Source organism: Polypterus senegalus, chromosome 5, assembly GCF_016835505.1.
Source record: "Polypterus senegalus isolate Bchr_013 chromosome 5, ASM1683550v1, whole genome shotgun sequence".
In the NCBI taxonomy this organism is placed as follows: Eukaryota; Metazoa; Chordata; class Cladistia; order Polypteriformes; family Polypteridae; genus Polypterus; species Polypterus senegalus.
The window spans coordinates 157534906-157561503 of NC_053158.1; the positions used below are offsets into that span (position 1 = coordinate 157534906).

At 37.0% G+C, this 26598-nt stretch overlaps 1 pseudogene; it reads right to left on the minus strand.

Moving 5' to 3' along the window:
- Window positions 1–631: 631 nt before the first annotated feature.
- Window positions 632–2384, minus strand: LOC120529916 (annotated as a pseudogene).
- Window positions 2385–26598: the final 24214 nt, after the last annotated feature.

Genomic DNA, 26598 nt, shown 5'->3' on the forward strand with positions numbered 1-26598 from the left:
AACAGTACTTTGATAAAAAAAAAATGCAATCAATATCTGGAATGTACAGTTTACAAGACTTTACACTGATTTTTGGTTTTCACGCACTGCTGAGTAAGACCAGGCTAAATTTGAAAAAGCCACCAATAAAGCCTACTCGTGTTCCTTCCATTTTGTTTAAAAGTAACCAGCTGTATGAAGCTCCTCTTTCAAAGCGGCACATAATTCTGGTGCAAAAAGGACAATAACATGGGTAGAAAATAACTTTTTCTATTGTTTTCTGGCCTGGCTTTGACAAAGAAACACTTTCTAACATGGTAATTAACACAGCTACAAGAGTTGAATGTGCAGTTTTTGCCCCATAGACCACTTACTGATTTTTTTGTTTTCCATAGACCCCCTGCCTGCCTAATACTGAATTTTCCTAAACTTAATTAACTTCAAATGTGTTTTTGACAACTGACACAGTGCTGCTTACTTTGATAGGGTTTTTTGTAGAGTGGACAATTGTAAAAAAAAGAAAAGCATGTGCAATTTTTATTCATACCTTTATTGAAAAGACACAAAATGCAAGTAAATATTTGGATTTGGAATGAAAACAAATCAGAACCTAGTAAAATTCTTTCATAAAATTAATACACAAATAATGCTGTTAATGAGAGGGATGAACCTGATGCTTTAATAGCAATTGTTCAATATTAGGCTTCAAATTACTGAGTTATAGTCTTAAATCTCCACGTCCAATGATTTGCAGTCGATTTCTTTTTTTTGTAAGAAGATTGGCAACCGCGCTAAAACCCCTTTCCATGAGGTATGAAGACAGAAAAGCTATCAAAAACTTTTTTGCGATAGTCCATAATGCAGGATAAGCAACAGGTATATCTTTCTGAAGCCAGGACTGCTGATATCCCTTTCTGAACTGCACCTTAAGTTCTTCGTTAGTGCTTATTCTGATCAGTTCTTCTTGTAATATAACATCCGATTCTTCAATGTCACCGTATGGATTGATAATCCACTGTGGTAATTCCATTGTCAAATCATCCTCAAACCCGGTTTTAAAGTCTGTGTGAAGGACATTTAAATGTTGAACGTAGACCAAAACGTCATCATCCTGGAAATTTATCATTGACAAGTTGGGGAACTGGGAAAATTCGCGCCTTCCAATGTTTTGTTTCATTAGATTCATTCTGGCAAGAAAAGCTGCTATGATGGACTTTGTTTTTATTAAATTCAGACTGTCACCCTGTAACTGCAAGTTAACCTCATTAAATTTAGTAAACAAATCTGTTAAATAAGCAATGTCTGGTTTCCATTTGATTACATTTTCTTTCAAAATGGGATCTGTAACATCCAAAAACTCTAAAACGGTCTCAAAAAGTGAAAAAAATCTTGTCAAACATAAGCTTTTTGAGAGCCAGCGCACTTCAGTGTGAAGAAGTAATCGAAAGTCCTCATCATTTTCTTCACACAACTGTGCAAATAACCTAGAAATGTTGCTACGAATCTTGTTTACTGCGTTTAAGACGAATTAAAGAGATTGATGTAATCTGGCACTCAGAATTTTAGCTACTAAATGTTGTCGATGAATCGCAGTGAATTGCAAACACCCCAGGTACATTTTGTTTTAAATGGCTTATAAAACCATGACAGCACCCAAGCATGGCTGGTGTTCCATCTGCTGCTGCTGATATTGTATTTGATAAAGGGATCCTTTTTTCAATTAAATAATCTTTCAAAACATTGAATATTGATTCGCCTTTAGTGTTCGCTGTCAAAGTTCTGGCAAAGAGCAGTTCTTCATGGATTTCTTGGTCCATAACAAAATGAACATATGCCAATAATAGTGCTTCATTACCAGGTAACGTTGACTCATCCAGTTGAATTGAGAATTGGTTCGTTTGCAGATAATTACACAAGAAGCTTTCAACATCATGACTCATTTCATCAATATGTCTTTGAACTGTATTGTTGCTCAAAGGAATTCTTTTGAGTATATCTGCAGGCTTGTGTTGAACAGTTTTTAAAACCTCTTCAACAGCTGGCAAAATTAGCTGTTCCCCAATAGTATGAGGCTTTCCTGATTTTGCTATGAGTAGTGAGATATTGTAAGATCCCCGCAAGCCATCATCGTCTCTTTTCGAAATTGAAGAGAGCATACTGTCCACCGTGGTTCTCTTCTGAAGATTTTCTTTCAGTGTTTTAAAGTATGTCAAATCTTTACTTGTTTAATCAGGGTGACATCTTTTCAGATGATCCTCCATCTTGGATGGCTTCATAGCGTCATTGCTTAAAACTCTGTTGCACAAAAGGCACATGGGCAGATGCTGGTCCTACAGGGATGGAATGAAGCCAAACTTCAAATAATCAATGCTATACTGTCTACGTTTCTTTTTATCCTGGGACATGTTGAGTAGAAGTTATCTGTCAATATAAAATATGAATATATCTATACTAATTAAAGGCAAAGCCCTCACTGACTGACTGACTGACTGACTGACTGACTGACTGACTGACTGACTGACTGACTGACTGACTCACTCACTCACTCACTCAGTCACTCACTCACTGACTCATCACTGATTCTCCAACTTCCCGTGTAGGTAGAAGGCTGAAATTTGGCTGGCTCATTCCTTACAGCTTACTTACAAAAGTTAGGCAGGTTTCATTTCGAAATTCTATGCGTAACGGTCATAACGGGAACCTACTTATGTACATATATACTGGCCATAGCCTGCAGCTTGGTCGCCACGTGAGGCGGAGTTGCGTCCCTCATCGACACGTCTCCCACGTAATTGAGTGCCTGCCCATATAAGGCCAATAGAAACACTCTGCCGCTAAATATTCGCGGGTGAAGGACTGTGCTTATGCAAATGAAGATGAGATGGTCAGGGTGGTGTTTTGCACAAACACAGCGAAACTGCGAGAGAAACTTTTAAGTGCTGGGTCTTAGCTAACATTAAATAAAGCCGTGGACATCGCACGAGATAGCACAAGCACAGCTGAGAACCTTCAATGCATGTACTCTGAGCGGCTCACGTGAACTGACTGTGAACGCAGTATGCAGACAAAAAGCAACAGCTCCAAAGAGCGCTGAACAAAAACGCATTACACAATTGAGAAGGCAGCAAAAGAATATGAAGCGAGTGACGCATACAAGCATATTCATAAGTGCAGTTACTGCGGAAACAAAGCACACGGTGGAAAAAGTCAATGTCCAGCTAAAGGAAGACAGTGTGATGTCTCACATAAAGAGGAAGACAAGCTGTTTATTGATGCAGTAAGAAAGGAATCGAATGAAACCTGTTATCTTTACAATGGTTGACAAACACGGAATGTAACTTGAACACAACACATCCTCCAAATACGAACCTGATTGAAAGAAATAATGATAAGCAAATCCTTGATGACAGCAACACTCATAACAGTCACAAAACAATTACATTGACAATCATGTTACGTTATTTTTAAAATGTTCCCTTTTATTTTTCATAACTTGTTTAACACACTACTCCGCTGCGAAGCGCTGGTACCATATTTCTTCTAGTAGTGGCCGGCTTCTTATTGACGCCCGTTTCCAATAAACGCAGGGTTTGAAGAGATGTCGGGACAAATAGACACCGGTCTCTAATAGTATCTGGTCTCCTTTAAGCACCGGTCTGTAGTAAACGCCGATCTCCAATGACCCACCGCCTTTTTTGTACGCTAATCCTCTTTTCGTACCACCTGGGCTTCCGCTCTCCTGCAGTGAATCATACGGTAAGTACCCTTTCGTGTCAAAAATGTTTTGTCGTCGGATGCTATCGAGGAAGCGAGAAAGTCAAAAAGAAATTTCTTTGTGTACATTTTGCCCTTTCGTCTCCACGTCAATCATAACCCCACAGGGAGGGCAGAGGTGGCGGGAAGAACATTAAAATGAAATCTTCGACACGTTAATCCTGATAAAACTGATTACTGTGCGACAACAAGCAATGGGAGTACCTGTATTGCCATCACAAGAAGATGAAGAAGAACTTGCAAATAACGAAGCAATCATTACCTATTCAGACGACGAGTAGATGGTAAGTACTGTACTTTATTGTATCTTATCCAGTCTCATGTCGTAATGTATACGTATATGCGTGAGTTTGGAGCTTATTGCATTTCCTTATGTTCCGCAGGGACTTGTCGGGGTGATGAGTGCATTCGTGCGAAATTCGGACTGGTGCAGGCCAGTGCTGGTGGCATCATTGCATTGGCAAGAAAGTTGACGTCTACCGTACCTCTTTTTCATGCTTACGGTAGTACCATACTCTATACTGCTTTAATAAGACCGCACTGCTGTACTGATAATTTCATTAAATCCTGAAGTGTTCATCCGGTATTGTTGCCTACATTTTGTGACCGTAAATACGGTACCACACTGTATTTTACTGCCAAATGAACCCCGTTTACCCATCACCATTCTGTCTGCGAAGCGAATAATAGCCAGTCTCCAACAACCGGCGGTCTCTTTTAAACACCGGGCCGTCCGAAAATTTCTGAATAAACGCCGGGGCTACTATTGGAAGATATACAGTATATTGTCACACACGTGCGCATGGGAGGCAGCTAAAAGGCTCGGGTAAGGACAGTTCTGAGACATACCAGGATGTGGCAGAGTGCACTGACTCTTTTTCTTCCTTGCCTGCTGGCCATTCCCAGGGGATTCCGCCTGGCTCTCCTGACGTCACTTCCGGGACCGAGCCCATCGAAGGAGACCTTGCCGGCTCCGGCCCCTGTGATGTCACGTCCGGGCTCGAACCAATGGCTGAAGACCTCAATGAGCCCGACCCCTATGATCTCACTTCCTGTCTTCCCCTTTAAAAACCTCCTCCTTTTCCCTATGCCCTCAGTTCTGTATTGGACTCGGTTTTGTGCATAGCAGTGCTATCATTTGAAAAGAACAATTTGCAGCCAGGAAAACAAATTATGCGGGTGGCTGCCCCAAACCTTGCTTTGTCTCATCGTGGCTTTTGTGACTATATATATATATATATATATATATACACTAGCAAAATACCCGCGCTTTGCAGTGGCGAAGTACTGCCTTAAAATTTTTATTAAGAAGAAAATGAAACCTTTTTAAACTGAGGAAAAATATACCAATAATTATTTGTTAAGGATCTCTTTGTATACCACATTGTGAGTTCGGCCCTCCGGTTGTAATATGACAAGCTGTGCGCTGAGCTTACTTTTGAGCATGCAATGTACAGTTGGCCATGTGAACAGTAATCTTGTTTCAAATCTCACAGCTTGGATTGCTGCTGTCATAATCGGTTTGAGTTTCATGGTTTGTTTCAATTACATTAGAATTTGCAGGCCTTGTGTTGAAGAGACATTCGGCATCTGTCAAGCGCTGTAAGTATTCATCGATAACTTCACATCCAGCTTTTGAGAGTTTAAACATTCATAAACATCAAAGTGTCCACTACTGAAATCGTCACCTGTGAATCTAAGATGATTAAGAGGCATTGGCGGTTGTACAAAGGTGTAAAATATTTGGCCATTTCGGTACACTTGAAAGCGACAACCGAACAATTCAGCGGCAGCCATCAACTCACATGCAGATCCATAGGTGAAGGGCTTAAGCATTTCACTCTTATAGTGCTTCTGTGTAGTATAATTATCTCCTGTACCATCATCAGTCCACACCTTGAACCTGTCCCAGTCATTCAAAAAAAAATCTCCGGATATCAAGAGTGAGCCTGATATGGCTGTGCAATATGTAACAAAGAGAATGGAAAAGGTAGGTGCCATCGCCAGGCATGGAAACCACTCGGTAAGTGACAGTTCTTTGATCGATGGTAATCACCTCGATAGACATGTTAATGGGGGTGCGGTTGGAATGATAAAGTAAATGTGTACCTAAACAATGTAAAGTAAGTCTAAAATACCTACACAATAACTATAATCAAAATAAATGAACAATAAAACAGCGGAGAAGCCGTGGATTAAATAAAAAGGCTGTAGTTATCAGCAGGGAGACGTAAATCCCGTGGCGAAGCAAGGAAGGGAATGTAGAGACTGGAGCGACAGACGGCCTTATATAGGCAGGCAGCTAACAACGTGGGAGGTGTTGGGATGGGGGACCCAGCGCCGCCTCACACGGTGACCGAGCTGGAGGCTATGGACGTATATATGTATGTAAGTAGGATTCAGTTAGCGTTGGGAACCCACATAACCAATTTCTTGAAGATGGGCCCATAAGTAACAAAGATCGTTGAAAAGTTCCATATGGCGACCGACAGTGGCATCATACCACTGAAATAAGTACGTACATTGGTTTCGGTTAGCGCAGGGAAGTCGCCTACCAAATTTCGTGAAGATGGGGTCAGCCTTCTACCTACACGGGAAGTTGGAGAATTGATGACGTTGGAAAGTTCAATATGGCGGCCGACAGTGGCGTCATACCACTGAAATAAGTATGTACATTGGTTTAAGTTAGAGCAGGGAAGCCGCCTACCAAATTTTGTGAAGATGGGGCAATAAATAAAGTTCAACATGGCGGTCATTGCCGATCGTTATGACCGTTACGTGTAGAATTTCGAAATGAAACCTGCTTAAATTTTGTAAGTAAGCTGGAAGGAATAAGCCTGCCAAATTTCAGCCTTCTACCTACACGGGAAGTTGGAGAATTAGTGATGAGTGAGTCAATGAGTGAGTGAGTGAGGGCTTTGCCTTTTATTAATATAGATATATATACCCCGATCTACATACTGTCAAATAAACGAACCACACGCCATGGTGCAACGCAAGAGGCTTCACCTCTAGTGCTGACGTCCGAGGTTCAATTCCCGAGAGGGGGTGCAGTGAGTGTGTATGTCTGATGAGCCCAGAATTAGGGCGAAACACGTTTTGCATACTCTTTGCATTATTTGACAGTAAAGCTATTTCAACCATTCTATGATCTGCTTCTCGCAACTGAAAGAGGGCACCGTGGCGGATGTTAGCCGACTTGCTGACCAACCACAAGCGTTACCTGGTAGGTAACCACTAATATAGTCAGATTGTGATTCAGACTACGAATGCCTTGAATGTAATTACCCTGATCTACATACTGTCAAATAATAGAGGCTTTGCCTCTAGCGCTGACTTCCGAGGTTCGATTCCCGAGAGGGGGTGCAGTGAGTGTGTACACCTGATGAGCCCAGAATTAGGGCGAAACACATGTCACGTACTCTTTGCATTACTTGACATATACACACGCACGAATACACACATATATATATATTCACACACACATATATATGTGGATATGTATATATATACATGTGGATGTATGTATATATATATATTAGGGGTGGGAATTTAATGCATTAATTGTGATTAATTAATATGAAAAAAAATAACGCTTTTAAAAAAAATAACGCATTTAATCACACTTTTCATTCCAAGCAAAGGGGAACTTTTGTCAATGCATGATTTCCTGGTACACCGATTACATTGATGCACACATCAGAGCTACAAAAATGGAAGAATCGGAAGAAAGCACGTTGCTAGGACTGATCGGAGGCAAATTTCATTTCAAAAGTCTACCCGACGGAAGCCTTGATAAAAGCGTGGTTTTGTGCAAACTGTGTAAAAAGGAGTTTGCATACCACCGAAGCACTTCAACCTTACGGTACCATCTAAATGCAAAACATGTTGCAGCGTGCTCGCTGTTAGCACTAGCAGTACGAGTTCAAGTACCAACAAAAGGTGTCGGCAGCCCAAACTTGACGAAATGACTGGCTTCAGGACCAAAATTAGTAAGTCAACATCAGTCAAACTTACAAATTCTCTTGCAAAACGGATTGCTTTTAACTGTAGACCACTATCAGTGGTAGAAGATAGGGGTTTAGAAAATGTGCTACAGTTAGCGTCAGGTGATCCAACTTTCCAACTGCCGTGCCGACAGACTATTTCAAGTAAAATTCAACAGCTTTATGACACTGAAAAGCAAGCAAAATTAGATGCATTACAGAAAGCGAACTTTGTGGCTCTTACTGGGGATCATTGGACTTCTGTAACCATTAGTAATTCTAATTACATCTAATTACAAAATGTTCAATGATCACACTGTTTTAGCCTAATGTACAAAATAATTTAGGCTAAGGTTACTCAAAGTTTAAAGGTGAAGCTGGTCAAATTACCTTTTATGTTTCTGCCTTATTTTTTTAAGAAGAAAAACTGCACTTTATGTTGAAATTTTTATTATTATTATTTAAAGACAATACCATTCTGAAAATGTACTTAAAGTACTTAAAATAGCACTTTATTTTTAAGTCTGCCCAATTTTAGCCAGGGATATTATTTTTGTTTCTGTTTTGAATTGAAATGCGGTTTAAATGCATTTTTTTTTCAGAAATTAAAAGAGCTTGAGTTTACAATATTCATGTCCATGTCTATTATTTGATTCTGTCGACCACTAAAACCCTTTTAAATTAAAAAACATTTGCTCTAATCTCGTCCCACCCCTAATATATATATATATATATATATATATATATATATGTATGTGTATATATATATATATAGGTGTATATGTAGATATGTATATATATGTATATGTGTATATGTATATATATATATATATATTTAAATATGTGTGTATGTGTATATATGTATATGTGTGTATATATTTGTGTGTATGTATGTATGTGTGTATATATGTATGTGTGTGTGTGTGTATGTGTATATATACAGGCGATTCCGGTTATTTGGAGCAACGGTTAATCGGACCAGCTGCTTATTTGGACCGAATCCTAAAGAACCGAAACAGATATTACATAAGCCTAATATTGTTCGCTTATTTGGACCAAAATTCCGTTTAATCGGACCAAAGAACGTGACAGAGAATAAGAAAAGGAAGCCACAAGTCGCCTGCGGAAAGTGGATGTAATGCGGGTCAGCGACATCGGGAGGATCCCTGGGCTCCCCACAGATCACACTAGACAAGTTCTTCAGACATTGACTGGAATTTGGTAATTTAACCTTTTTTATTGTGCTTCGCATGCTTAGTGTCGTGTAGATCGTTTTGAAGAATTTGTACATTTCTTTTTCAATAAACAAAGTTGTAAACAACCGTACATGTATGTAGTTCTTGTTTGTACGTTTGCCATACGCGTGTGCAGCACAATAAAAGTCATAATGACATTTTAATATGTTACTTATAGCACATCCCATCTTGGTTGCACATGTATAGGGCATGTTTGTGTAATCGGACCAGCCGGTTATGACAGCAACACTCATAACAGTAACAAAACAATTACATTGACAATCATGTTAAGTTATTTTTAAAATGTTTCCTTTTCTTTTTCATTACAGTGGAACCTCGGTTCACAACCATAATTCGTTCCAAAACTCAATTTCCCCCTTAGGACTGTATGTAAATACAATTAATCCGTTCCAGACCGTACGAACTGTATGTAAATATATTTTTTTTAAAGATTAAGCACAAATATAGTTAATTGCACAGTGTATTAGTAAACTAATGTAAAAACATTGAATAACACTGACACAAAACACCCAGGCTCCCTGCTCAGCTGCACGAGCAGGCTCGCTCTCTCTCTGTCTCAGCAGCACGCGCTCGCTCTCTCTATCTCTCTCTTTTGAACAGAGAGGAACATTTGAACAAATCTGAACTTTAACTTAAAAACAGGAGTTCACGCTAATAGCCTTACAGCCCGATTGCTGTACTGTACAGTAAACACCTTTTTTAAAGTGAGTTTTAAGCACAGGGAAAAAAAGGAACATTTGAAAAAAGAGAAAAGTAACATTGCAACAATTCACGCTACGAACTGAAAAATTAACTTTTGAAAAATCTGTAATACAAAAACTATAAACCACCAAGAAAACTAACCTCGCATGAGTCGAGTTTTGGCATGAAGTGAGGAGGAACTGGGTGGAGAGGAGGTTACAATTTTTAGGGAAAGTCTGGCTCCGCGATGGAGGGTTGTTTTCCTAGGTGTTTTCTCTGTTGTGATTTCTTGAGTTTCTTTTGCAGGCAGGCAGGCACGTCTGACCGAGAACAATGCAACACGTGTGGAAATCATCGGCGCACACAAACCGAAAGGGAAACTGGCTTGTTCGTATACCGAGTGTGTGGTCGTGAACCGAGGCAAAAGTTTGGCAAACTTTTTGGTTGTGAACCGAGTTGTACATGTACCGAGACATTCGTGAACCGAGCTTCCACTATACTTCTTTAACACTAGAATTACCAGAGCCTACGAAAAAACTCGTAGATCCGTCCCACCTTAAATCGCTTCTTAAAACCGTTCTCACCTCTCTGCCAGCGTCTTTTGTTAATCTAAATGTGCTGATAAAGAAAAGTTGCAAGTAGCTGGCTATTCCATCCCCCCACCAACTTAGTACATGCACAAACTACTCCCAGCTCATGCCTTGATTGATTATCTGGGAGTAAAGTGGAGTTTTAGAGTGGAAATAATAGATCATTATTTGAAATACACGCATTTCACGTGTGTTCCGTTTCAACAGTAATCCGTGTAAACACATTTTTAAAACAGAAACGTTTTTCATATTGTAGTAGTAAATGACAAAATGTAGGCATAAACTATATAATGTATGAAGCCTGAAGTCCAAATATCAAATTAACAGTTTCACAAAAGGTACAAATATAACAGAACAAGTATGCTTTTACTCAAAAATATAACTGCAGAAAAAAAGCCGCCTTAGCATGCCACATTGACACATACTTATCATAATTACCATGGTAGCGTAATGGTATCAGCTGCTGACTAGTAATCAAAAGGTCATGAGTTCGATCCCGCACGATTCTCTTTTGAGAAGTAAACTGCTCTTATTCTTACTATTTTAAAATAAAAACATACATTTGATTTCAGTGTGTAACAGCCAGTGTAATTTATGACACTTGTAAAAGTTAGTTTTTTTTTTTTATTTACTTTTCATTCTCTCAGTCGTGTTCAAGATCCTTCCATACCTCCCACCCCCCAATCTGACACTGCTGTTTTCACATAAAGATGCGCTGTAGCGCTGCAGCGTACTTGTGACTGCATTCTCGTTCCAATGCTTGCGAACTGCAGTGCCTGCGTGCACTTTTCGTGGCATTACGCGTCTATTTTTTGAGCATACCCGTGTCGCTCAAACACAAGAACATATGTTGGTGTACAAGTATAACAAAACAAGTGCACTTGTATTCTAGACTATAAGTGAAGAAAAAGTACTTTGTAAAGCAAGTTACAGTAGGTGGTTAATACGACAGCTTGCGTGGTGCAATGCTAAGAACTGCCTAACACACTACTTCTCCGCTGCGAAACGCGGGTATTTTGCTAGTAGTCAATATAAAATATAAATATATAAAAAAAGCTATTTAAACATGATAAGAGAGCAATTCAAAATTTATTCCTGCCCAGACAGCACACAAATATTTTAAAAATATTTTTAAAATGTTGAAATGCCCGCGAAAGTAGCTTACATTACTTCTGGAAAATATATTTTAGGAATTTAGGAAAAATCAACTTTATCTAAAGTCGTGATTAGTGTCTACGGCTCTACACAATCGGAGCAATTACAAAAATATGTATAAAATGTTTTACTTACTTTTCTTGGGCACTCCTAAAGATGATTTTGATTCACTTTGACTTGTACCTATTTATATTTTCGAATATATTTTCAAAGCACTTTTCTTCTCAAAACTCAGAGACAAACACTGTTCATTAGTTTTCTAACACTCTTATTTATAAAAGGTGAATCAAACAAGTCCATTCAAATCTTTGGTACATGTCTGGACAAGTGTTGTTCACTTACGTGTGCGATGTGTTGCTGCTGATATGAAAACTTGTGTCCGCTCACGTGGACCAGCATTTACATCTCGTGCACTCCATTTTTTTTTCTTGCTAACATAGACCCCTTGCATGTTGAAATCGACCCCTGGGGGTCCATATAGACCACTTTGGGAATCAGTGGTTTAGAGGAACAATGTGTACAGGATTAGAAATTTTACATGCTTTAAATTTTGCAAAAGATCAACAAAAATAACCATAAAAAAATCTCAAATCACTGTATAGCAAGACACAAATAAGAATCAGACAAGGAGGGATGCTACCACTATAGCAAACACAAATAAATTACTTATGAAATTACTAATCAAATATCCAGGATTGACAGTTAAAATTATAGGGCTTCCTTTTTACAAATGCAAATGTCTACACATATGAGTAATTTTATCATTTAAATTTTTCCAGTAGGTTAACGGGTACCTGATGGTCAATTCATGTGTGATTAATATGCAATTATTCAAGCCCTCTGTTTTCTGATGTAATGGGCAAGGTATATTTGAAAATTGATGATTTACTTAATTATTTGTTTTTTTGTTGTGCACCTTATACTTTAAGATCCAGGACTTTAATGACCACTTGGGCACAGCCATCAGCAGTGTGTCTGTTTGCGGAGAGAGCGTTGACCTTGTTGAGAGATTTACTTACCTCAGCAGTGACATTCATGTCTCTGGTGACTCTTCCTGTGAAGTCAGTAGACGGATTGGGAGAGCATGGGGGTTTCATGAGGTCGCTGGAAAGGGGTGTGTGGCGCTCCTGATATCTATGCAAAAGGATGAGGGTCCAAGTCTTTAGAATCCTGGTGCTTCCTGTCTTGCTACATGGTTGCGAGACATGGACGCTATTCTGTGACCTGAGATGAAGACTGGACTCCTTCGGTACTGTCTCTCCGGAAAATCTTTGGGTACCGTTGGTTTGACTTTGTGTCGAATGAGCGGTTGCTCATGGAGTCCCAAATGAGGCACATTACCTGCATTGTCAGGGAGCGTCAGTTACAGCACTACGGCCATATGGCGCGTTTCCCAGAGGGTGATCCGGCTCATAAGATACTCATTGTTGGGGACCCAAGTGGCTGGACCAGGCCAAGGGGTTGCCCACGTAACACCTGGCTGTGGCAGACGGAGGGTCATTTCCGGAGGGTGGGACTGGACCGCGTGTCTGCCTGGGCGGTTGCCAACCGGGATCCCGAGTTGTTTTGCCGTGTAGTGGGTACAGCAACGCACTGTACCAGTGCATGCTCCCCAACTTGACTTGACTTTATACTTGATTGTATTGTTTTGGAATATCATTTAAAGCCAATTAATGAGATGCAAAGGAAACATTTGTACCATCCGGTCTGGTAATATGCTGAGTTGCCTTCAGGACCAATAAGTATTGAGTGAAGTAAGCAACTACTAGCATTTTCTGTATATGTTCAGTAGCTAATTTACTGTACTTTTTATAGTTAGGGTACAGCACATCCTAAAATAAATGTATGTTTTTCAGCATATGATAAACAAATTAGGCTTTTTATATAATTGGGGCTTTAGCTGCAAATTTTCTGGCCCAACACAAAGAACATATAGATTACAATACAGGAGTAACTGGAGGAAGCAATTTCTAGATAGACCTTTAAAAGCAGTTTTTGTTTGCTCCAACTGATACCAGGAGAACACAGTTGCAACAACAAGAACATTAAAATTAGTTTCGCTCAGGTGATTCCACGATATATAATGCAATCTTTCAAAATAAAGGCAGTCAGGTTGTAATGGAGGAGAAATATATTTTATCAAATCATCACCAACTGCCCACATTCACAGTGGTTATTCCCACATTAATTTTTAATAGTATTTTTGATATCTCAAGTAGCTGCAGTAATTCAGTGCTAATAAAATTCTCAGCTGAGTCCTGAGTCAATAATGGCTAAAATGTGCAGGGGTTTGTTATTCTAGCTGGTACTTTTAAACTGGTTTTTAATGAAGGACAAAAAAAGTCTCATATACTGCTGTTAGAGAAGGATTTACAACAATATTCCCAACAATCTGAGGACATTGTCTAATAACATACCTGTATGCACCACAATATAACCACCAATAGTATATACCTTAGTTTAAAGCATTACTCAGTTTAAACATTTCAGCGTCTTTTGTGTTGATGTTTCACTAAATTTCTTTACCGAAAATTTGTTTTTCATTAGTCTGCTGAACTGAATGTTTCTTGAGTTCACATGTGTCCCAATGATTTTTGAACACATTATGAAATGCAACACATCATTCCCTCACATGGTTATGGGGATTTAATTGATCAGATTGGAGCTGCTGCATATCAGCATGCAAATTATCCATCTCTGGGTACAATTTTACTGATCCTTGTGTTCTGTTATAAAAACACTGAAAACTGATTTGCTCAGAGTAAAGATTTCTTATATGGAAAACTGCAAGATATAAGCCACTGTTTACATGGTTTGTGGAGTACAAAAAGCCAGATGAGACAAATCAGAGCAAGAGATTAAAAACAAAGTAATTTTGAAGCCAGAAACACTATCTTGGGTTTCTTTCACCTAACTCATACTAACATGCAGCATATTTTTTCTGAATTGATCGAGCACTACAATAAGAACAGATGGGTGCTAACATCTTAAATCATAGATTCTAAAATTATGGGTTGCGTGTTGTCTAAATTTGTGTCACACAGAATCGTGAATTACAATAACACTTAATAGGAAAGGGTCACTTCTGGCTTGCGGAGTGTCTTGTGATGGAGGTGTCATGGGCAGCATAAGTAAATACCATTGCTCCGCTACAACCTGGGATGACAATTGGCGGGATTTGTCTCGAAGATGCAAAAAAGGCAAAAAAAAGGGGTCATGAGAAAACAAAGTTTAAGAACCACTGTTGTAAATAGAAGGTGTTACAAGGTCAATAACATGTAAAGCCATGCAGATATAGTCACAAAATGGTGAACACTATACAAAACACAACAAAAATGACTGTGCAGTATCATTACAGTATTAATGATAAAATAAGTAAACAATAAAAATACACATATAAAGACTGCATGACATGCACAGCTGATGGTTCCATAATTCTGTTTTTGTTCTTTCCATTTGTGGCACACCATTACCTTCCTTTGCCAATTAAACTTTTTCAAAACATAAGATACATCTTACCATACTTCTTTAGAATATGAGTACTTCACACAAAAGGCTCCTTTCTTCTCTTTACAGTCTGGTTAAGATACGACAACACACGCCATCAGTGCAAGCTCCCTATCTCTCCTCCTCCTGTCTCCTAAAAACTTGGTGTGGTTGAGCTCCTTTCCTCAAGGATATGACAAATTTTGCTGAAGAGGAGATATATTCTTTACACTGCCTCATCCAACAAATTCTAACCAGGCCTTTCTGTGATACTGAGGGCTGTCCCTGTCAATGCTGTAATGGTGTGACTGATGGCCATACTAAGGATATTATTGTTGGTGTCAAAAGTGTTTTGATTACAAGCATGTGAGATTGCAAGCATTTGAGATTATTGTTCTTAAACGTGGTTGCCTTCACAGTAAGAGACTAGTACTTAAATTGGCAACATCCAAAATGAAACTGAGAAACAACTCTATTGTTCAAAAGTAAATCTAAGCAAAGCAAAAGAACTAAAACCAAAAACATGAAACAAGTGCATTTACTGATGGGATTTCTTTAAAGCAAAAAACAATGTTTATGGAAGACTGATTATTCTTCAGACTTTTTAAAATTAAACGCTTACTTCAGGGCACCTCCATGTTTTTAGGGTAATTACATCACCACATAACACTGAATTTTGCTGCATATCATGGTAAAATGGCACAACCAAAATAAAAATCGTCAGTAACCATTAAAAACAATGGTGGCTCCACAGCTCAGACCAAATAACCCTTGTGTTTAGGTTAAATATAAACACCCAAAACATTTCCTTGTACACTGAATACATTCTACTTTATCTCGATAATGCCCCTGCCAAGCCTCTCCATGTCTTCCACCTGTTTAATAAGCCCTGTCTGGTAACAAGAGTAATATGTCTAAATCTTTTGTTTTCCCATTGAATTCTTCTTGTCCTCTTTCTTCATTCCCTCTTTCATTCCATGGGCACTGTCTTTCAAATACCTGGTGTTTGAAATCTATGTTACATTCCAGAAACTTGCAGCTGCCACTGTATTCTGCAGGGTGTGAGAGACTCCATTTCTGGTTGGTTCTACCTCTTTCTTATGCTGGACTAAACTGGCAATTATAAAAAATGAGTCTACTCTCCAGAATTAATTTTGTCAGCACTAAGCTTAGTTTTTCTCCTTTTCCTAAATACTGACACGCAGCTATACTTTTTAAATCATAATGTTAAGGGCAATATTGGGAGCCTGAGGATTATTGCAAGTGTGAAGGGAATAGACCAGGAAACAATCACAATAAAATAGTAGAGAAAATGTAGTCGGGGTATGTTCCAAACTAAAAACAAGAAAAGTCAAAAGAATATTGATTCATGAAATCTCAAGGTGCAAAACTAAAATGTCTTTTGTGGACAAAAGGTCAAAACCAAATCAAAACCTACCACTAACCTATTTACATCTTGCTTATGTTAGGAAGGATTTGTTTAGTTAACTACCAAAGGACACTAAATGTGACAATCACCACCATATTTATACCAAAAAAAAAATCACACCAGCAGCAACAAACCTTCAGAGAAAGAGAAAGGTTTAAACCAGACTAAAAATATATAAATTAAAATAAATGCAATTGAAAGAGTAAATAATTTATGGCGCACATCATACCATTACACAAGCATTACACTTTGATCTGTGACAGGTCAGGTGTTCATATCTACCTCCTAGACTTCAAATTATGCCACCAAGATTTTACTTACCTTGAGCTTTGGGTCAGCCTTCCCCGGCATCCCCCCTTTCTTGTTTTCTCATAGGAACAATATTAAATATATTTCCCTAATTGTCCAGCTTCATTCCAGGTTCTTTCTAATAATATTAAATTGCTTTCACCTAATGTTGACCCTATTTGTGTGCTTATCAGGAATATGTTAATGAAGATATTGTGTAATCATTACATATCATTAAAACCTTTGACTGACTAACTAAATTAACATAGCTGCTTTTGCTGCACAGACTAGGTAAGGTCTCTGTATTGTGCTCCTTTGATATTTCCTGGTTCAATAAAATATTTTCATATATTACTGGTGTCTCAGGAACCTTTGTTTGCAAAAGCTAAAAGTGAGTATTTCCCTAGGACCTGCCACCCCCCTACTTTTTTCTATTTGTAGCTGTGGTCTTTGCTGTAGTGAGTGGGGACCCTTCTCTTCAGTTCCTCCACTAAATATTCTTATTCTTGTTCTTATTTAATTCAAACCTTTTTATCAAGTCCAAACGTGTGTCTGGTTTCTATTATTTTCACTGCAATGCATCCATGATAACTCTATCATATCTAAATGGGTAACTGATCTTTTCCCAACCCTGTGCTGACATATTTTTAATACATCAAACCTCAATGTTAAAATCCTTATCAGTAACACACACAGATTACATTTGTCAATGGATTATACTTGTCACCTAGAGACACCATCACATGGGTTTTAAGATAGATCCACCATGTCATCTTTGCATCTTGAACTCCTTGGTATCTTCCTCAAATGCACTGGGAATATCCACCAACTGTTCCACTATGGCTGTACAAGGCCAAATCCTTCTCTACTTCCTTATTCCTCTGTCACCTTAGTTCTTTTGGACCTTTCTCTTTTCCCAGTAGAAGTTTTCAGTGATTCCTATTAGCTTTCCACTGGAAATCCTCAAGAATTGCTTCACCTGCAGCCTAAGTGCATTTTTTATTTCACACTCAGAACATCTACACACACGCATCCTGGCTGCCAACATGTTCCCAGTGTTCATTTGATGCATCCTCTGAGCATGTCATCAGAAATGAATGTGACACATGCACAAGTTGCAGTACCAGCAAAAAATCGGGGAGGGCAGTGCGTTCAAGTAGGAATGTGACATCACAGTCTCTGTTTACTATCAACATGTGACAACAAACTGCTTTGCAGCTTCTACAGGATCAATGTGTGTGCTTCAGTGTTTGGTGAATGGTTCGATGTGGTGAAGCAAATCATCAAACTTAAATGCTAATATACAAATGTATTTGTATTTCTCGTAAATTCCAACGTCACATATTCCCCTTTGTAATGACGTGATACATTTTAAAGGTCTCACATACCATTGTTGTTTTTTTTTTGTTTTTTTTTTGCACCTTCGCAACATAATGTATGGAAGCGTATTTGAGCCACAGAGAAAAAAAATAGGGACACAGTAAAGAAAAAAATGGTCTCTTTCGTGATTGAAGTGGAAATGTTGACTTTAATCTCATAGTTTACTTTGTCATTAAAGTAGAATGTTATCAATGTCATCTTAAAACTGACACAGTTGTTAATAACTACATGCTTCTGGGCCTTCCTTCTGCACTGTCAGCAGTGGCTGGCAGCAATTGCCACACAGAACACATTAAATTTATAATATTCCTGCTCTCTTTAAAATCTGTAGATTTATACTTGATATCACTTTCCTGATAAAAAGTGTTAAAGCATGTATGTTACACTTTACAGAAAAATCATAAATTTAAATAATACTGTTAATAATTACATGTGTGGGAGCGGCACAAACAACTTTGCACAATACCTTGGCAAGCTCAGCATGCTCTACTGTTTTGTTGAAGGACATGTCTGTGGCAGATTGACTGGCAGAATGACACAAGACCTCTTGCTGCATTCAAACCTTTATGCCTGGTGCAGCTGCATTGTTCTAATGTGTGAGTGGAAGGTTCTTGCGGGGAGGGCTTCTGTTTACTTTCCGCAATGTAGAAACCTCATCCTCATCTGAGTTCACCTCTGTTATAGCATATCTTCATTTGAAAACAGTAGTGTCAGATCAGGAGGAATGTGAACATGACTAAGAGAATAAAACACTAACCTTTGCAAGTACAATAAATTTACACTGGCTGTTACAGACTCACAACAAATGAATGTTTTTATTGTATAATAGTAATAATAAGAGCAGCTCACTATTCGAAAAGGTAATTCTGGGAAGGAGCGGGAATTGAACCCGTGGCCTCATGATTATGAGTCAGCAGTTCTTACTGCTGTACCACCCAAGCAGTCGCATCAGTGTCATACCCAAACCCGATATCTTTTTCTTCGGTTATATTCTTGAATAAAAACGCACTTGTTTTGTTATACAGTACATGTACCTTTTGTGAAAGTGTTTATTTGATATTTGGACTACAGTTTTCACACATTATACACTTCATGTCTACATTTTGTCAGTTATTACTAAAACATGAAAAACGTTTCTGTTTTAGTTATGTGTTTAACAATGCCTTCCTCACATTTCCTGTCATCCTACATTTACATAAATTGTTGTAGACATGGAACACACATGAAATGTATGTTTTCCAAACAAAAGATGGTAATGGAGAGGTTACGAAGGAATTTAAGGTGGCCCAGGATTACGAGTTTTTTCATAGGCTTCAGGGATTCTAGTGTTAAAACAATTACTAGTTATACCATTGTTTGTTTTCTGCAATCTTTGTCTATACACAGGTATTTCACCTCCTAAGTATGTAACAGCAAACCATAATGAAACAGACCATAATATATTGTTTTACTTTCTACATTTTAGCTATTTTGTGAATTGGCTTAATTCATATTAAATTGAACAGGATACAATTATTGGAGGGCTGCACTTAAAAAACAACTGAACAAAAGTTTTCTTATGAATATGTCATGGGTTTTACACATATAAATGTATCTACAGAAAAGAGACTGAATGATTTTTGTCACACCAAAGCATTGGTTTTGGTTACTTAACAAAATATAACAGATAAACAAACAATTCTTAAACAGAAAAAAAAAATAAAACTCTATCATTGATAAAGTCGTGTCTTGACATATTCTAACCTGCTTAATCCAGACCTGGGTCGTGGATGGTGCTGGAGCCTATCCCAGCTAGCATATGATGCAAGACAGGAGCAAGCCCTGGACAAGACACCAGTCCATTACAGGGTGAACACACACACACATCCACCAAATGGTCAATTTATTGTTGCCAATTCACCTAACCTGCATATCTTTAGATAGGGAGAGGAAACCAGAATTCCTGGAGGGAACCCACGCAATGGGGAGAACATGCAAACTACATGAGGTGGAACATAGGATGCAAACCATTGTCTTTTTATTGCGAGGCAGTAATGCTACCTCTGTGCCACCATGCCAACCCTCCTTGATAAAGTAAGTTATCAAAATATTTAAAATGCATGACAAAACAAAAATGGATTTTAATATTAAATTAAATTCTTAAAGAAAGTTGAAGAACAACAGTACAGATTTGATCTAAGTAAAATGCCATTCTTTGTTACTATTAACACCGCCATTTTATTTTAAATCATTTAAATTTACAAAATACAAAAGACTTTTGAAAGAAATAGAGGTGCTTGTCTAAATTTTGTCTCATGTTGTAATTAATCAAACTATGATTAAATGGTACCCAGCAAGCCTACACCAAATCAAAATGTTAATAAGAATACAAAAAACATTGCCTGCCAGACTTTCCAACTTTAAATTATTTCCCTTTGGGTCTGCCTGATTTCAGGGCACGGTCCTATAACAGCTTGCCTTCATTAGCGCTGATTGTCCCATGCTGGTTTATAATGAATAACTTGGGCAATGCACAGCATACAACTATATATAATTAAAGTCCTAATCACCCAGACTGGTGAGCAGCGAGGTGCCCTAGTGATGTGCAAGAATGAACAATAAAGCAATGATTAAATTCTGTCAAAAATTTTTAAGCAATATTTCAACAATCAAATCATTTAAACTTTAAAAGAAAAGAAAATAACTAATCAGTACACGTGGTGTAAATAATTTTATGCACTCAAAGCTTATTACCTAGAAATTTGCTTTTCATATATAAGAATTCAGTACAAAATCATGAAGAATATTTTAGTACCTTGATACATTTATGCTATCAGCTGAATATTGCTGAACCACAAATTAGTACAAATGGACATGGAATGACTGAGTTTTTTTTTAAATACTTGAATATTTTGTCAAAATTTTCCAAAATCTGATCACTAAATTTTATTATATAGTAGTGTGGTATTTATTAAAGATTGTGATGGTGCAGATTTTAGTGTGTGATGTGGTTTAATCTCAGAGGAGAAGAGCCAAATTACAAAATGTTGACACAATGCAATAGAGAACCAGCAGACAAATTAAAATGTTTTAATGTGAAGTAATCTGAGACCTACAATAAGAACAAATATTGCAAGAATGAAGGTTTTAACATAAACGTAAAGAACATGGACCTCATTCATCATATTCTGTCCTTCATTTATTTTGTAATCAGGAGAAAACTAATTGTTTCATTCATTCTATTTGACATAATTATCTAATGCCTGATCCTTGCATAATTGTTTATCCTAAAGGGAGAATGCTGCATCTGGTATAAGCAAATGTAGGGAATATTTAAATTAAGGAGAGAATTACAAAGCATTGATTTAAACTAAATGAACCTGTAGATGGAAGTGAATGCAGACAAAGTACTAAATTTGCACTTTTGTTTGCATTGTTAGACTCAAAAGTCCCATCCTGTCAACAATAACTGGATTATAAACACAAACACACTTACACATATATATATATATTACTTTACCTTTTTGTATTTTGTATTCACCGTATAGAGCAGTATTAAATGACTGAATTAGTGAATGACACATAGGACCTTGGAAAAGGCAATGTTAAAAAGTTCACATATAAATGAGCAATTTGAGAAATAATTTCAATAAACTTCTTTTTAAAATCATAAGATGTGTGTGTATTTGTGTGTGCGATATAATGGTCACCCTAAAGTAGGCAATCATGACTTTAAAGTTCAAATGCCAGTTTAACATATTATAAAATATATAAATATGGATTTTCCAATTCATAAGTACAGATATTGTGATCTAAAGCTTTAAAAAAACGGCATCACAGGAGTTATTTAATTTATAAATAATGCATTTTTACTTGTTTGAGGCAAATGTTTCAGTGTTCCAGTACAGAAGCAACAAAATGAAAATGAAATCTAGCAAAAAAAGTTGTGTTAGCTCTCATTAGCTTCTTGGCAGCCAAAAGGTTATGCCATTTTTTATTTTTCTGCTTTGTTGTTTTGTAGATAACATTAAATGCATGCAATGCAAAGCAGTTTTCATAGAGTAAATTATGGTAAACTTGGCTGTCTAGTTCAAAAAAGTAAATCCTGATAAACAGGTATTATGAATTGCTCGGTTTCTTATGTCTCATGTTCTTTATTTTTCCTGTGCATTTCCTGGAGTTTTTGTTTTCCTCTTCTCCCCTGCCAATAGTTCTATGATTTGTTGGTTAGAACTTATGTTAGTATGACATTTTTCATTTAATGTGAAATGTGTGTTTATGTATGTAAATATTGTATTGTTATGTACTTTATGGTTCAAACCTTATACATTGCAGGTGCATTATATTCTAAATATACAGCATTCATCATCATGAAATGATAAAAATGTTCTGTCACTTTACTCTCATTACAGACAGCCTGTCATAATCCAACTTCATCAACTTATCCATCATTACACAGGTGTTGCACTTGCCATCATTTCTTATTGCAAATTTGCTGGCAGGTAATTTATTTGTTTTTTTATTTTGAAAGCTGTTGAGCAAGTCACCTAGAATGTGTAAAGGAGATTAAAAAAGTAAAGAACTTATTACTATTATGTATGGTACTCCAAAGTATATGAACATGTATTTTTATATTTTACTGTTTCTCATTTATTTCTGGGAATTATTACAATGTATATCCCATGAACATGTTTATCCATATCTTTATACTAAAATGGGTATAATTTCAATGCTGAGTGTGTGCATGTACACTCAATCAGAATTCAAGATACGTCTTACAAACAAATTTGTATTAACATAAAGACATCTAAATAGAATTGAAATATAAAGCTCAAGATTAAGAATATATGAAGATGAAAACCAAAAGCAAAATCTGATTACAGAACCAATTCACCAAAATTGACATTAGATGAACCCTAAACCCAAAAAAGGAAAGAAAAGTAAAGTTTTGCTGCTGTTTTCCTCTGCTTTATTAAAATTAATTCTTCCTTACATATAATATTTTATCACAGATAGCCAGTGACTTGTTTGCTTTATTCAAAATATCATCTATTATATAATATGTTTCATGACATGCACTGCCTTGAGCATACAAAACAAACAGATGGGATCACATAATGTCAAGAGGTATGAAACTATATCCTGGCAGTAACTAAACCTAGGTTGCTGGCACCATTCCATTGCACACAAATACCCACATCTGGACTCACAATAGGCCATTTAGAATTGCTAAGTATACGTACGTGCACATCAATGGGAGCAACATTCTGCTATTCAAAGGAAAATACATGGAGACATTGAGAGAACATCTAAAGGCAACAAATAAATGTAGGATGCAGTGCAAACTATACCTTGTACGTTGCATGAAACTTTCATTAAATATTTTTTTTAAATAAAATCAATTGTTTACTTCCTTCTACATCTACCAGATTTTTTAGAAATAGTCAGGTTTTAGACTTTGCCAGTAATTTATGGATGCATCTTTCCTTTTGCGTATTCTTTTATACTTCCTTTATAATATGTATTTATTCGCTATTTTGTCTTCAGCAAATGAAAGCTGCAAATCATTTCTCTCTATTACAATAAAAAAATCCTGGGATGAGATGTGACTTTTTCAGAGAGATACTTTCATGTCCCGCAAGACAATTCTTTGTGCTAAGAGATTTAACCACACTTGGGGCCAGAAATAAAAGACAAAGAGTAGATGACAAAGTAGAATGTCGTAAAGAATTCAAAAACGTTAGCACAATACACATGCAGGGCAAGTTACAGATAATGTACTAAGTACTAAAATTTGAAAGCCTCAAAAAAATTATAGTAAAGATTGCATTAGCACAAACAAACAGAAATTATTATTTGGTGAAATAACGGAACAGCGAAAACAGATTGAATTTTTTTGTTTGGATTTAAACTTTAAGTCAGAGACTTGTAGATTGTCTAATTTGTTTTGCAATCAAGGAAAAGTAGTGTTTCTTGCCAATGAAGAGGCGTATCCATGAGTATTGAAAGATTTGTTGTTTGGTGAAAGTGAAATCCACATACCTGAGCAGCAGAGACGCAAAGTGGCTGGTGCAGGCCGGGGGCGTGGCGAGCAAAGCAAGTATGGACCAAATTCCCCGAGTATTCGTTAAAAAAAACAAACTCAAGTATTAATCTTGGCTTAAGGTTTATGTTTAACAAAAAAAATAGTCAATTATAAAATTTCAGTACACATCATAGTTATATAGATGACTGTGCCTAATGTTAACTTCACTGAACAAGAACTTGAACTCAAAAAACAAAGAAAAATGATTCAACACAAAATTATGTCTTATTTAATTTATTAGTTTACTACTTAAGGTTCAAAGAATTTTTAATTAAAGATCTTGAGATGTTTGTTATGAATGGGGAAGACTTTAAATTTTCATCAAGGCTTATTCCATATATTTTCTTTTCTTGTTTTCTTTATGGGTGTCTTAGAACACTGGAAATTCAGTTCTTGAATTTGTTGCTTTGATAGATAAAGGTTGGATAGTTGGTTGGACATTAGCAAGTATTTTCACTTGACAGCTATTTTTATACTTACTACGTAAACATTAATAGAAAACACAAGTCTACAATATTTCAATAGTAAATGTATGAGCATAGCTAGAAAATATGTTCCTCCAGATGTAGCAGCTGTTCACTAGAAAATCAAATGCATAATTTTGACCCATGAACCATAGCATCTGTTACATCAATCAGCATTGTGCAGCCGGAGGATCGATTGATTCATGAAATGTCCTTCACAGTGACCTGTATGTAGCCTGTTGCACATAGTGGGAAAAGTAGTACAGACTGAAAGTTAAGATGGAAAGAATCAAGGATCCTGAAAGCCCACAAAGACCTTGAATAAGATTCTTGTTAGTTGGGGAAGTGTACAGTATATCTCACATGCACTATTGACAGCAGAGAGGTGCTTATTCAGCATCATCCTTTATTTATGGATTTCAATTTATCCAAAAAACACAAGCTACATGTCCAAATGGCCCTTTATGATGTTTTACATTTTATCTACTTATATTTTTGTTTCTCTCACGGTCATCCTTCATTTATAGGTTTTTATAAATGCTGTTAAAAAAATCAGTTTTGTTATATTACCTGTTGTAGAGGATCATTAGCCAGGACAACCCATATAATACATATGCAACACGTATAATTTATTTTTTTTAATTATGAATAGTTGTTTGATGATTTAGACAAAAATGGAAAAAACTACTTTTTCTACTCATGGGTGTTTGTTTGGGACAGGTTCTATTTTAAATTTTACTTTCTGAAATGTGTCTTTCTTCTATCTTATAAGTTACCAGAGCAAACAACTGACATTACTTTTGCACCTCTCTCCTTCTCCCATTATTATATTTCAATTTTTTACTGTAAAACTCTTCTGACACAACTGAGTTCTCTGCATTTATTTTTGTTGCACACATAATATTCTGATCCTGTCTGACTTCAGCATCCATGGAAACTACTTTCTTTTTATGTACTACATGCTACTGGACATTCTTTGGTTGTATCTATTTCTCCAGCAATTTTCTGATCTAACATGTAGCATAGCATTTTCATTTGTGGGGTAAATTAGCTGACCATAATGAAAATATTATGAAAAAACATTCTGCATAGGTTCATTGTACTTCTTTACTGCTAAATTGAGCATATTATGTTGCTGTTTTTTGAGAGCAGATCAGGTAGTGACAGGGACACTGATCCCTTGCATCACAGGTTCTGTGTGAGTTAATTAGTCATAGATATAAGAACTTGGGACACAGAGAGAGAGAGAAGAGAGATAAAGGACTTGGAGTATGTTGGATTTAAAATATAATTTTAACACTTGCAGTCATGGTGGCGTATTTGTTAACACTGCTGGCTCTCAGCTCTGGTCACATTTTTGGCCACAATAATCAGTTCAGCATAGTTGGCAGATGGTTTCATATCTCTCAGGGACTTTTTAAAGACTATTGCATTATTATAATCCACTCCAAACTAATTAAGTTTCTTCTGCCCCTATTGACTTCAATGTATTTCACAAATTTAACCAAAAGTACCTAACATTTCTGCCTTTTTTGCCGAACTTAAGGCAAAGCAAATTCAGCGTGGTTCACTAAACACTAATCGTCACTGATCCTTACATATCAACATCATGCTATTGGAAAACCTTTTCTCATCTAATGATTTCATAAAAAGACTAACACAATTAAAATTCTGGAAACTCAAAACATTGATACCAAGTGTACTTTCTCAACAGCCAAACCACATGTGCTTCAGAAAACAGGTAATCCAGCTGAAGATAAGCATGTTTGGGCCTGGCTAGTACTTGGATATGAGACCAACCAAGAAAATGCTGGGTTGATGCTTGAAGAGGTGTTGGTAAGGCCAGCAGTGGACGCCTACCCTGTTGTCTGAATATGAATCTGAATGCCCGACTGCAGTGACGGGAACACAGTGCTGTGAAAATGGCACCTTCCTTTGGGTGAGACGTAACACTGTCGTCCTGACTCTTTTGGGTCATAAAAGGTTCCTGGGCATCCTTCATAAAGAGTAGTGTTTATCTCAATGTCCAGGCTAAAATTGCCCACCACGGGCCTAGTCATTCTGGC